This window comes from Schistocerca gregaria, chromosome 1 (genome assembly GCF_023897955.1).
Source record: "Schistocerca gregaria isolate iqSchGreg1 chromosome 1, iqSchGreg1.2, whole genome shotgun sequence".
NCBI lineage: Eukaryota > Metazoa > Arthropoda > Insecta > Orthoptera > Acrididae > Schistocerca > Schistocerca gregaria.
The window spans coordinates 620,545,639-620,560,505 of NC_064920.1; the positions used below are offsets into that span (position 1 = coordinate 620,545,639).

At 42.4% G+C, this 14,867-nt stretch overlaps 1 protein-coding gene across 3 annotated transcripts in view; it reads left to right on the forward strand.

Annotated features, from left to right (window-relative positions):
- The window catches only part of LOC126359375 (uncharacterized), a 661,877-nt gene that overhangs the window by 313,588 nt on the left and 333,422 nt on the right, over positions 1-14,867 (forward strand). The window lies entirely within an intron of this gene.

Below are 14,867 nucleotides of genomic sequence, written 5' to 3' on the forward strand. Positions count from 1 at the left end.
TCAGCACTATCAACAGACGCGTCCAGTTGGGCAGCATCGTTTTTGATTGTGATCCGTTGATCACAGCGCACGAGAATGTCCGCTCGTTCCGCCATTGCAAGAATCACAGCTGTGCGGCCGGCCGGCTCTCGGGAGTTGGACAGGTTTGCGCGACCTCGTTGCGATGATGACAGATGCCTCGCCCAAAGACTTACCGTCTTTTGTCCAATGCCAGGTCTCCGAAGACATTCTGCTCTGGGTTTTCGCCAAAAGAAACTCAGCTCCCTGCTTGGAACGCACTTCTCTTACAAGGGACAATTTGAAGCTTAGTATAGCGCCGTCACATATTGGAACGACGTGGAACAGCCCCGCTTCAGTCCGTATAGTTTTATAAAAACTGTAGGAGCTGAATCAAGAATATTCCCTGGTGTCACAGAAAAAATTCCTCATTTGTTCAACCGAAATTGGCCGAGAAAAAATGTGTTGCATTACTAATTGAACACCACTCGTATAAGATGCATTCATGTTCCAGTTATATTACTTCGTCAGACTATATGGAGATAGCGACAGTTCGTAGTCTGACCACTAAGAGGTAGCAGCCGTCCTCTTATCACAAACACTACGCAACGCAAACAACATAAACAGCTTGCGCCATCGTAAGGAATGAAAATGACTGGAAAAGTTGCTTGGAACATCCCGCCGTTGGGTTCAACACGTAAACGCTGGCAGGTAACAATTGTAAGCTTTATTTTGCATTCGTAGACGCTTTCGTTGAAGACATTGTTTGTCTTTTCGATAGTAAACAGTGCCGACGGCAGTAATTTTCACAAAATTATTTCTCCGGGCAGTTTCGTCTCGAGCAATGATACGTTGCTAGAGAAAGAGCCACCTTGTAAACATCTTTTAATTTCTGTAAACCCAAGAATGAGCAGGCAAGTCCTCGTTATCTCTACCCGTTACGTCACAAGGAGACCCAACAGGCTGTTTTACAAGGCTATACCGATCCTTCCGCAATGCGTCTTTTAAATCAGTGGCGCCGCAATGCACACTCGTGTCTGGAATCTGTTTATTTTTCTCTAAATGCGTGAGTACTACAGGAAAAATAGATATTAGTAACTAAAACACAACTAACGCAAGAGACGATCAAGGACAGGCTTTACACAAGAGACTGGAAACTTATTCTTGGTGGAACTGTATAGTAGTTGTGGCGTTCTTCCAGGAAAAGCCAATTCCTCCACTACAAGCGCAGCTTGCTTTTTACTTTACAGAATATAAAGACTTCTGCTTTTAAGGCCTCTTGCTGTTTACGACTAACCTCTGTGGCCGTTGTGGGCAACGTGTTAACCGCCATGTGGTGTGTATGGAATACTGTCGAAAAAGCCTTACTATGCCGCTTATGAAGGAAGTAAAAATGAAGTAATAATTTACGTAGTGGGACACTTTCATTTTTAGTTGTGTCGTCGGTATTTACCTGGATTTAGATCTGCTTGGGAAATGATCTCGGTGACACGAAAATGCGCTTATGGGGTTGTAGCGAACTACAACTGTGGAATTTAGGATGACTTCGGGCGACTTAGTAAGCTACACCAGTTTTAATACCTTCGCAGAATTTCTTGTTTTATTACATGATTTGGATATATTTCAAACTTTGCATTCGTTTTCTTACGTAAAAGTGAACGATACGGTAAATTAAATAGTAATTACATATGACAAACTGCTTATTTGCTTCTGTCTCGGGTTCTTCGGCCGACGTTCGTGTGATGATTTTGCTGACGTTTCGCCAGCACGAGTGGCTGGCATTGTCAAAGCTTCACCCTCCATTGTCGGAGGTAATTACATATGAATTTTAAAAGCAAAACAATTGAGTCCTGCAGATTCCCATACGGATAAAAACAATAGGGCAAATCGGACTAGAATCCTAACTGGCTGTAGATATTCCTGATGCTAATATTGTATTTGAATAAATGGAAAACCTGTGTTGACACAGATTCTGAGTACCGTTAAATCTGCTACTTCTCCGTTACTTGCGTCACAGGTGGCTCTGACATGTTTATACCTAGGGTGATTCAGCTGAGTTTTATGCAACCCGCAATGTCTTCGAGAACCACGTGCGAGATTTTCGTATTCTCTCGCTTGCTATACACAATCTATTGGTCATACAGAAGAAATTAACAGGACCTTCTTGTAGAAAATTTAGTGTATTTAAATTTTGTACTGTGATACATTTTCGAATTATTCGAGAAAAACGTACAAAGTGACCTGTTAATGCGTTTTCCTTGAATATCTCGGAAACCGTGGCCTCCAGCGAAAAAGTATCCCAGTACAAAATTTAACTACATTAAATTTCCTACAAAAAGGTCCTCTTTATTTTTTTCTGTAGGACTAGTAGCTCCCATGTAGCGAGCGAGAGAATATAAGTTTGTGCGTGGTTTTGGAAACCGTTGTGGGTTGCACAAAACCCAGTAAAAAAGTAGCTGAATCATTCTGATGTACAGAAATAACACATAATACAAATATATCCAGGCACGTTAGAGTGCATACATTCCTTACTTTGAAAACTCCGCAGGTCGTATTACACACACGAAGGACCACTTTGAGGCTACAGACCGGTCGACCGTTGATAAATTATTCTGCTATGCAGTACAGATAACTAAGCAACACTTATGCCAATAGTGGCAACTTGCAGTATGTCATATCCTCAAAAATATTATACACAAAATGCAAACACATTCTAAAACAATTGCCGGCCGCGGTGGTCTCGCGGTTCTTGGCACGCAGTCCGGAACCGTGCGACTGCTACGGTCGCAGGTTCGAATCCTGCCTCGGGCATGGATGTGTGTGATGTCCTTAGGTTAGTTAGGTTTAAGTAGTTCTAAGTTCTAGGGGACTAACGACCACAGCAGTTGAGTCCCATAGTGCTCAGATCCATTTGAACCATTTTCTAAAACAATTTCATCGGCTTCCCTTGCATAATCTGGAAGTCCATCAACATTAAGAACCTGTATGGTATACCTAACGTCAATGGCTCGCGGCTGAAAATGTGATTCCGTTTACCAATGCAACTCCTTCATACAAACTTAAAGTAATGGACTATTACGCAAAATGTATCATTGGTATGAATACTAATGTGTGAATAATTTGTCGCATGTGACAATGAACTACTCTTTGTCTCCTAACGAGAGTATGGGGCTCTACCTAACTTAGAAGTCCAATGGGGGGGTACTATTATCCTCAGTGGATTACGAAACTGGTAAGTAAATACAGCTCACACTCTTTACGCTTACTGCCTTATACCATCTATTACGACAACCAGCGTGTATGGCTACAAAATGAAGCCCATTAATCATCCGATAAATACTGTATAGAAAGCTTCAAAATACTAAGGTAAAGATGACTCATATCCAAAGGTTGCGCTGAACACCGTATTGTTTTTACTAGGCAGAATTTTGCTTTTTGATTTCACTTCTCTCAGACCTTGTAACTGACTTATCGTGCCAGTTATATGGGGACCGCGGTGAAACTTGGCATTTCATATTAACAATTCATTGCCATATGCTAAAGAATTTTTAAGTGACAAAGTCCTTTTGCTGACTGGGCACTGAACCCCAAACCTTTCGAGTGGTAGCTGACAGTGATCTACAGAGCCACATCCATAAAGGAAAAAGAAGAGAGCAAGGTTTTAATACTGCGCTGCTAGTGCCTGATAGTCGACAAAGCTAACCATAGATCCAGTCGCCACATTAAGTACAGCCAAATGTTCCAGTTCAAAATAGTGCACGTTGTTACTTAGCAGTGCAAATAAGAAAGGCGATAGCGGAAGGCTTTCACGGTCAGTCGCGCACGCTCGCTGGTAACCTCATGACATTTATTGACGATGAGAAGGTGAAGGAGTGACACTGATGAAGAAATAGCAGACGGAACATGAAAGCAAAATATTAAAACTGACGTTGGGGGAAATTACGGAGGGAGGGCAAGATGCAGAGCGGAGTGGGATTCAAGTATCTAGAACCAAAGAAAAAGCAAAGCGAACGTAATAAAAATCTCAAGACAATATGGATAAATGATTTGCCATGCAGCAAGTTCCGTTTATTATAAGCGATACAGAAAAACATCTGCTTTCTGCAGACTTCACACCTTTAGTTGAATAGAATTGAAAGTTAAGATTAGTGAGGAAATTTTTTGAAAAATTGTTGTGTGTATGGGAGTTCATTTTAAAAGGTGAAAGAATAAACAAGTTATCTTGTGCGAAGGAGACGGCCTAATTTAAAAAAGTGGAAAAATATTAGCAGGACTCGCGCTCTGAGGGTACCGTAGAAACTCAGTTATGTATAATTACAGCTGTTTCATCTATAAGTATTGGTTTGTGAGTTTCCGATTATCAGACTACGTGACATAATTGGCCTTGTCTTTTTATTGCATCAGCTTGGATGCTTAAAGTTTTTACACCGCCAAGGGACCATAGATCTTAATATTTGAGATAAATTTCTACTTGATACCCTATCCTTTACTGAGAAGAAGGGGTCTTAACAGACGGACCCAGACTGACAACAAAGTAATCCTACAAGAGTTCCGTTTTCACCCACTGAGTTATGGAACCCATAAAAAGGCAAGTTGCATTAGATTTTTGCGGAAAGAATGAACGATGAGGATTAAAGCGGAAAGTGATTTATTCGTACACATGACACTATGAATTAATGTTGTTAAAAGGATAGTGTGCGAGGAGTGTGCAGAACGTTTGTAAACAGTCAGTGCTCCACGTGAGTGAATACTCGAGTGTGCGCTGTCACTGCCAGAGCTCCGTGTGTCCAATGCTATCAAAAGATCAGGACTTCTGTTACTTTCACGAGTAATACTGTTTAACGCTAGAACACTGAAGGTGAAATGTAACATCGTTTCTAAACCATCGCGAAGTTTACTCCTCCACATTTTATTCAAACGAAGTTAAAATTTATAAGCTATGCTTTAGTTAATTACAATCATTAGGTCTCCAATGGTATATTACATACTAAATTAAGTACTAAATGCCCTGTTTTGTGCCCTAATGCAAATGTAAAATTTACGAGGGTACAGTACGAGAGTGGTTTGATAACTCTGGTAAAAAAAAAAATATGTTTGTGTCGTTACCAACTCACCTTACTTCTCGACTTATCACCTTTGACGGGTATACACTTGGTCCTGCGATCTTACAGCTTTTTCATTCCCTCGGAAAAACAGGTTGTGTCAAACTCTGCAAAATATACGTTGACTACAACTACCGTTTCCTCATTTGAAATTTGGAAATTTGTGATAAATTACTATGGGACCAAACTGCTGAGGTCATCGGTCCCTAGGCTTACACACTACTTAATTTAACTTAAACTAACGTACGCTAAGGACAACACACACACTCTTGTCCGAGGGAGGACTCGGAACCTCCGACGGGGGGAGCCGCACGAACCATGTCAAGGATGCCCTAGACCACGTAGCTACCCCGCGCGGCTTCCTGATTTGATGAAAATTTCTTCCCAGAAATCCAGAGTTTCAATTTCTGGAATAGGAAGAAGTCATTAGGGGATAAGTATAAGGAGTAGCATAACTCCCAGCGTGCTGGATATATTGAGTCAGCAATTCATTTTAGATTCTGATGCAAAAAGAGACATCCCGAGCTGCAACTACAATGGATGTTCATTTAGTCGGTGACTGGTTTGGGGCTGCGCCCATTCTCAAACTAAGAAATGTTTGCCAAGTAAAATGGCCGTCTAACAAAATAGCAATAAATAAAATGAAACCAAAAACATATGTACCTACTTTGTTTGCTATTTTGTTGGACAGACATTTTAATTGGCAAACATTGGTTGGTTAGAGAATAGACGTAGCTCGAAATCGGTCACCGACCAAATTAACATCCATCTTAGTTGCAGATCGGGATGTCTCTTTTTGCATCAGAATCTGACGAACAGGGTGGATGAGGAATCATCTCGAAGCCCATTTCCTACACTTTGTTCAGTGTTTTCGATTATCTGTGAGATGGTCCATTACCCTGATGAAAGAGCACTTTTCGCGTGCCAACGTTAGTCTTTTTTTCACCCACCGTATGTTTCCAACGATCCAACAATGAAGTACAATAGGGTCTAGTTATGGTTCTGCCGTTTTTCAAGTAGTCTAAGAGCATTATTCCTTGTGAATTCCATCACCTTACCAGCTGGCAAAATGGCTTTTGCTTTCTTCACTGCACATTCACCAACATTTGTCCATTGTGTTGTCTGCCGGTTTTGACTCTGTTGTGTAATCATAGATCTATGTTTCATTAACAGAGACAAGTAGGCACAAACAGTCTTACGGATTGCGATTAAATATCGCCAGACATTGCGCTGGAATGTTGCGCCGAATTTGCCTTTTGCTGACAGAGCAATCGCGGCACCCAATTCGCACACAGCTTCTCTATAGGCAATTTTCCGTGTAAGATATTATTCATTCGCACCGTCGAGATGCTTACGGTCTCAGCAATATCTGCGGTCTTGCAATACCGCATCATGAAATCTGTCGATGATTTCCTTTGTGGTGGCCTAAACTGGACGGCCGGAGTATGCTTCGTCTTCGGTGCTTGTCCGACCGCGTTTAAATTCCATAATCCAAAAGTAAATAGTCTTGAAAAATATTGCAGAGTCCGCGTGAACTTAATTTAGTTCTGTTCCGATTTGTGCGTCACACCAACCCTTCAAATAAAAATGTTTAGTAACGGCAGTCGACACATTGACCAATTCAGACAGCAGTAAAAAAAGAACTATACCCTAATAAGTTTCCTTTAATTTACGTCTATGGTCACAATCTTTTCTGTTTAACAGATTACCGGTTTCGGTCTTTATTGAACATCATCAGATCTGGTTTAACAGTTTGCCGGTTTCGGTCTATAATGACCATCATCAGATATGGTTTAACAGATTACTGGTTTTGGTCTTTAATGAGCATCTTATTACATATACGGGCCACTGTGTTTTCTCGCGACGATGTCGCAGCTTGTGAGAACTATACCCTGCGCATTGTTGAAATTCCTTATATGATCTTTGGACCGAGCGAGGCGGCGCAGTGGTTAGACACTGGACTCGCATTCGGGAGGACGACGGTTCAATCCCAGTGTCCGGCCATCTTGATTTAGGTTTTCCGTGATTCCCTAAATCGCTCCAGGCAAATGCCGGGATGTTTCCTTTGAAAGGGCACGGCCGCTTTCCTTCCCCGTCCTTCCCTAATCCGATGAGACCGATGACCTTGCTCTCTGGTCTCCTTCCTCAAACAATCCAACCCTCATATGCTCTTTGGAATAATGAAGCTTACCAACCAAGAAGGCGCATTCTTCGTGGAAAATTACGACTTATGAAACCGCCTAGAAATGTACAGTTAAGAGTGGCTGCGTTGCTAAATAAGTTAAAGATTGTGGTAAGTCATGGACGGGTGCCTCGATCTGTTTACGCGAGGCCCGCCACGCACTGTACCAGGAGCGAGCGGGACCACCGCAGACCCCGGGCGCCAGCCGCAGCTGCCTGCTGCAGTGCGGCCGCGTGGGCGCAGGCGGCGCCGAGGCCCCCGGGCTGCCAAAACGCGGCCCGCCACCAGGGCCAGACGGCGGCACCGCCGCTACTGCGCAGCCTGGCCTCAAGGACGTCTCTCCACCAGCGCGCACCGCTGCCACGGGTACTGCGTCTTCACCTACGTTCCAGCCGCATTTCGACTCACCACTCTGTTTCTCCCCTTCTCCACTGCCTTTCTCCGTGTGAGAGATTCTGCTACTTGTGACTACTGCACAGGCTACCACACTGAGGCTCAAATAGTTCTAATGGCTCTAAGCACTATCGGACATCTGAGGTCATCAGTCCCCTAAAACGTAGAACTACTTAAACCTAACTAACATAAGGACGTCACAGACATCCATGCCCGGGGCAGGATTCGAACCTGCGACAGTAGCGGTCGCGCGGTTCCAGACTGAAGCGCCTAGAACCGCTCGGCCACACCGGCCGGCCACACTGAGGCGCCAGAAGTCTCGCCACGGATCTTCAGTGGGGGTGGACTTCAACCTGTGTGTTTAAGGAGAGTCCAGCCTTGCTGCTTCTCCTTCCGAGTCTGTATTGCTGAGAGATAAGGAGTCGTGGTAGGATTGTCTTCTGGCCGGTCCCTCAGTGGAGGTCGTCACTGGCTAACCGATCCTGTCGACTAGCAGGTCTGGCCATCGGGTGGACGCTAGAAAGTGAATTTTTCTCACAAGCGCCCGTATTTTCGGATTGTGAGAAACTTGCGTCTTCTGATAGAAGAGTTGCGCTGTCTCGCGGAAACGCGCGCGCAGTCGGTGTACTCCGGCCTTCTGGTGTGCAACCCCCGAAGGGAAGTTGCGATCCACGTGGAGTGCAAGCCGGAGGGCTCGATTTTGCAGGGTCTGCAGTTTCTGGACGTGATCGTCAGCAACATTCCCCCAGAGTGCCAGAAGTCACTGGTTAGCGATATATAAATATGCAGAAGGCGGTAGTATCGCTACACAAGGTATGAAAGAGCAGGACACTGGTGAGCTGTTCTTTCGTACTCGGGTAATTACTGTGAAAAGGTTTCAGCAGTCATTGTTGCCGCACGATGGGAATTAACGGACTTTGAACGCGAAATGGTAGTTGGAGCTAGAAGCATCGTACTCGAGATCTCAGTGTGCTAGTATCTAAACGTCGAGCTACAGGATTTGTATAAAGCCAGCTAAGCAGTGTGGTTACTGTACTTGTAATGACGTGTGTGTGGTAGTTAAGAGTGGAACACTGGATGTTCTCTTTTGTAGTTCCTTCAAGTTTGCTTAACTTTGTAAGTAGGCTGTTTAGGTTTTCTTATTGGTAACACCACATAGCACTCTTTATGAAAAATCACTGGCTGTGCTGTGTGCAGTCTGTGGCTAGTTTGCATTGTTGTCTGCCATTGTAGTGTTGGGCAGATGGATGTTAACAGCGCGTAGCGCTGCGCAGTTGGAGGTGAGCCGCCAGCAGTGGTGGATGTCGGGAGAGAGATGGCGGAGTTTTGAAATTTGTAAGACCGGATGTCATGAACTGCTATATACATTATGACTTTTGAACGCTATTGAGGTAAATATATTGTTTGTTCTCTATCGAAATCTTTCATTTGCTAACTATGCCTACAGTAGTTAGTGCCTTCAGTAGTTTGAATCTTTTATTTAGCTGGCAGTAGTGGCGCTCGCTATATTGCAGTAGTTAGAGTAACGAAGATTTTTGGTGAGGTAAGTGATTCGTGAAAGGTATAGGTTAATGTTAGTCAGGGCCATTCTTTTGTAGGGATGTTTGAAAGTCAGATTGCGTTGCGCTAAAAAGCACAATCTTGTATAGTTTTTCTAAGGGGACGTTTCAACTTCACCGAAATACCGAACAAAAGTGTGTGACTGTCGACGCTTTATGCTACCTAAACATTATGACACGTATATTTTTATTCCACTTGTTTTTATAATACGAACGCGCCCCATGTCTGGCTTCACTACTTGAGTATTATTGTGTATATACAGAGGGGTCCAAAAAATTGTATCCACTGTTTAAAAGTCCGTAACTTGCAAAGTAATTGACGGGAGTTGTCTTATTTTTGGGGAACGTGTAACTTAGGGTCAAACTTAAAGACATCACTGTAGGTGTTCGAAATAGTCACCATTAACATCCACACACAAACGATGCCGCCGAACTGCAGCACGAACTACTGACTGCAACGTGTTCAGTTGGATATTTGAACATGAATGTACGATGGATTCTCGAAGTTCATCCAATGTGCGTGGCTTTTGTCGATAAACGACGTCCTTTAGTGTTCCCCATAGGTATAAGTTCAGAGGAGTTAGGTCTGGGGAACGTGGTGGATACTCCACAGCACCTCTACGGCCTATCCATCTTCCTGGTAGATTTTCATCGAGATACGCCCTAACACGATTTTGCTGGCTGGGGCACCATCTTGTTGAAAGTAAACTCCTCTGTCTCCATACAAGTCTCGGATGGCCGGTAAAATGGATGTCTGAAGCTTCTGAAGGTACAGCTCACGGGTAACTGTGCCGTCAAAGAAGAATGGCCCAATCAAGCCCCGCTAAGACAACCCACACCACACATTTACTCCTGCCAAATTCACGGCTTTGTCTACATGAACTTTCGGATTTTTGGTGGCTCAATAGATGCAATTGAGTTTGAGCTGTGCCTCATCAGACCGCACAATCATCTCTGCAAACTCTTCATCGTTGTGCGCCATGTTAGTAAACCACTCGCAGTACTCCATTCTACGGTCTGGGTCGTCCTCGTTCATTGCGTGTAGCAATCGTGTCTTCAAAATTCGGCGAACACTTGAGCGACTCACTCCAGTTTCACGGGAACACTGTCTCATAGACTTCTGTGGTGAGCGAGTGAATTGTTGTAACACATTACGGGAGTTAGCTGGACTAGTTATTGTTACAAGTCGTCCAGATCGTTGTTTGTGTACATCCTTCACACAGCCTTCGGCTTCAAATTTGTCTCGAATGTGACGGATCGTTAAACGTGTCGATGGCTCTGTTTGATACTCATTTCGCCATTGCCGTTGAATCTCATTAATGTTTTCGTATTTAAAATACCACTTCAAAACTGTCTTCCTTTCATCGAATGTAAGCCTTGCGCCAGCCACGTTTGCTCGAGTAACTAGGTGCAGCTAAGAACAAAACACTATCTGGCGACTGTCATCTGACGAAACAAAACAACGCAATACAACGCTTGTGTGGCGATTGCCGGAACTACAAACCAATACAGCACAAAAGATGAGACAACTCCGTCAATTAGTTTGCCAGTTATGGACTTTTAAACAGTGGACACACTTTTTTGGACATCTCTGTATATTGAAGGTACAGTTATTTCTATTATGTTTTCTAAGATGGTTTTAACTTTTATATAGTATTAATTATAATTATTAAAAAAATAAGTGTAACGTATTGTGAATTGGATTAATTATTTATTGTACGTCAGCAGTGTAATATTCTTCGATTGTGAAGGTGGTTCGATGAACCCTGTGCCAGGCACTTAAATGTGATTTGCAGAGTATCCATCTAGATGTAGATGTAGATGGCTCGTTTGTTTTATATGACACGACGTACTCTTGTTTGTAATTACTACCACAGTGCCAACTGATTTTTTTGTTATAACATCTATGACGTTTAACTAACAGTCTCAGTCTTCACTCTGTTTTATGTAATAATTTATGCTTGATTTGCTGGTAAACTATTGTTCTGATGTTCATGAAGTATCGGTCTGTGGTATGAGACGGTATAATATGCATTTGATCAAGATTCAGTGGAATATACTGCAAGAGAGATCTTATATTCAATGTTTATTTAAAATTGCATTACGTCCCTTTACATCTGATACCAGAGTGCTTGAAAATGATGATCTTTGCTTTACAGATCTGATGGTGGCAACGAATTTTGCTGACACGGGTCATCACAATAAATGCTGTACAACAGTGATCTTAATTCTTTGAAGATGCACTTCTGTTTCTACATTAATCGAGATCGCCCCTTAACTTGATAATGTCAGGCATATGTGAATACACATTTACTAAGATCTAAAGTATAAGAAAAGAACATATATTTACTTCTATAGGAAAACTGTAAAACACTGACAACGTTCCAAACACGGATGTAAAAAGAGGTAGTATTTAGGACTGTAGTAGATTTACAATGCATTGAACACTTTCCGTATTCACTTTCAGTAACCTACACCTCATCTTCATCAGATTTATCCCCGGACAGTTCACTTGCTGTTTCGTGATCACTTGGAATAGAATTTTCGATTGTAATGTTGCTCTCGGGATCGTCATTTTGATATGAACAGTGAGCATCACATTCATCTACCTATCTTACTACACGTTCCTCGAAGTTAGGATCTGTAGTGTTAACCTTTTTCGGTTCGGAGACATAATCACGAGCCCGCATCTCGTGGTCGTGCGGTAGCGTTCTCGCTTCCCACGCCCGGGTTCCCGGGTTCGATTCCCGGGGGGGGGGGGGGGGGGGGGGTCAGGGATTTTCTCTGCATCGTGATGGCTGGGCGTGTGTGATGTCCTTAGGTTAGTTAGGTTTAAGTAGTTCTAAGTTCTAGGGGACTGATAACCACAGCGGTTGAGTCCCATAGTGCTCAGAGCCATTTGAACCATTTGAACATAATCACGAATCTGAAAGCATTACATTAACTGTGTCATGCAGTCCCGGTTACTGTAAGTTGGTTGTTTACAATGCTTGTCTTGATAACAGACTGCAGTCGCCTGAGTACGCGACGTGTATCCGCACTGTAGCAAGGTACGGAACAATAAATACGAAAGTTACTACAACTTCATACTTTCCTGCTGTCCCAGAGAGTCCGCAACGCCGGTTAAGGGTTAAAAACGCAAAACAAAACTGACTCTGACTCTCCAGTACTAAAACACACCGCAGGTAACGTAACTAGTCTGTTTGCTGAAGTTGACTGTAAACACAAGTGCTACTCAGCTGCAATATTATAACACTTAGGCTTTATCGGAAGCACGCGGTGACGTTACGGTAAACAGATACAGTGTTGACTAAGGAAAACTCATGGCACTGTTAGTGCTGTCAGGTCAGTTGTGGCTGTACGAGTACTGTCAACCACGATTACGCGCTGACTCACGATCAGCGCACTGCATCGCCCTCATTCCCAGTTGTAGTAATACTGTGTTCGACAAATATTCGTAAAATGTACACCGGTCATTCAGTCAACGGTCTTCGAATGAAGTTTTAAATGAATGCAATGCACAGCAACGAAGGAAAGGTATTAATGCTACTATCTGTGGACAATGTAAGTTTCAATTTTCCTTGTGTGTGTTTTTTTTTTTCGCTGTCAACTCCAGCAAGAAATCGAATTATGCACTGTGTGTTTTATTACAGGAAAGAGAAATTCTGTTTTGTGTTATGTCTGTAACCTTCCTACTGCCAGTTTTTTTTTTTTTTTTTTTTTCCCCTCACACAGGGTACCACTGGGGTCACACAGACCCCAAATAACTTGCACTTCATATAGTGGTAATTTCATAATGAACTAACATGTTCAGTGCAACAGTAATGATTCTATGTTCATAAATATATCGTTCAAGAAACAAAAAGAAATTTCAGTTGGGTCATATTGAACCCAGTAATAATTAGCGAAAAAAACCTGAATAAGTTTTAATGTGTTGTAAATATGAAAATGAACGAAATATAATAGGATACAATTGACTCCGAGGGATAAAGTCTTATATTTTGAAAATAATACTCTTGAAAGCATGGCAGATACATACAAGATTGAATAACAGGTACACTGTTTTGTTCTGCTTGTTATTCAACCTTAAATATGGAATCGTTCTACCAAGAAGTAACGAAAGAACCCATAAATAACGTAGAGACATATTTCCAACGTGCTTAAAGGGTCATATTGACCCCAGTGGTACTGGAGGGTTAAAACTTTATGTTTACAAGTATGATACCCTGTGACCTATATTTTTGAACAGGTATTGAGGAGAGGAAGTGGATTAGAAAGTAAAAAATATAGGCTGCTGTTTAAAAGATATTTACAAGAAAGGCAGTCTTGCTGCTTAATGTTCCTCTGATAGCTAAGCAACATTTACTTGAGATATATATTTTGCTTCCGGGAAAAAATTATTTGGGATTGTCAAGATAAATGGGACATTCTATGCAACAGGTGCAACAGACCAATGTGGCAACAACCGCCATCACACATTTTGACGATCGTACAGTCAACGTTCCGCACGTTTTACAAAGGAAAGTACCCTCTTCCAGGTACTTGACAGTGGTTTGCAAAGTATGGATATAGAAGTATCTGTATTAGCGAAACAGTTCATCCACAACGCTCTAAAATTTACGTCACCGTGAAAGATGTTTCACGAGCTTTCACCAATACTTGATTACACATTACGGAAAATATCAAATTCGTTGTTTTTTTTTTCATCTTATAATGGCTCTATATCCTCTCGAGAGCCAGACGATAAGGTAAACTAAGATACGAGAAGAATGGAAGAACGGCAATGTCAAAGAAAATATTTGGATACTTTTTTAGATTGATCGCAGAAAATCGTAGAAAGCTTGAAATAGGCTCTCTGGATTAGATTCCTCTCTATTACGAGAAACAAGGGTTTTTGTCTTCTGAATTGACGTATCTTCAGAAGGAATGTCACAAGAGAGCAGAATATCTGTCGCCAAAATAGGTATTTGTGAAATGTATGAACGATTTACGAAGATTAAATTCGAAAACCGTTAAAGAGCATTGCTGTTTGACTAGCTTATAGCTAAGGAAATCTCTCAGATCTGAAGGGTCGAACGTTAACATTCAAGCATAAGAGATGGCTACGCTACGATGTGATTTCTCGCAGCGCGGCAGACCCTGGGAGAGTTACTGCCTGAGTTGTCAGACCACTTGGACGTCTTATTTCTGTTTGCGCTTCAGAGGCGTGTCGGCCCGACACCATCAGCGCGTTTTGATGTCACTTTTACGACGTTCCCTCGCTTCAGGGAACTGTAATTGAAACTTGTAAACAGTGGCCATCAACTGCGTTCAACTACATACAGACTTCCGTCACGGTGATTAATTAGTCCGATTGCACTGAGTTAGTGGTCTATAGCATGAAGTGTGGGTAATAAACGTCTGTGTGAATAGTTCATCAGTTACTACGACGACGTAATTAAAGGACGGAATAGTTGTCACTTATAGCTGGGTCCCGCTGGAAAGAGGAATGGGAAACACCAAACGTAACTAGAGAAAACTATTACGGTTGCATTCAACCTCACCTTGGTTTCGTAACGTGTAATTACATCGTAGAGCTATCTCTACAGTCACTGGGATGGGATTTCAGTCTTATTCGTATCGCTTACAATTAAG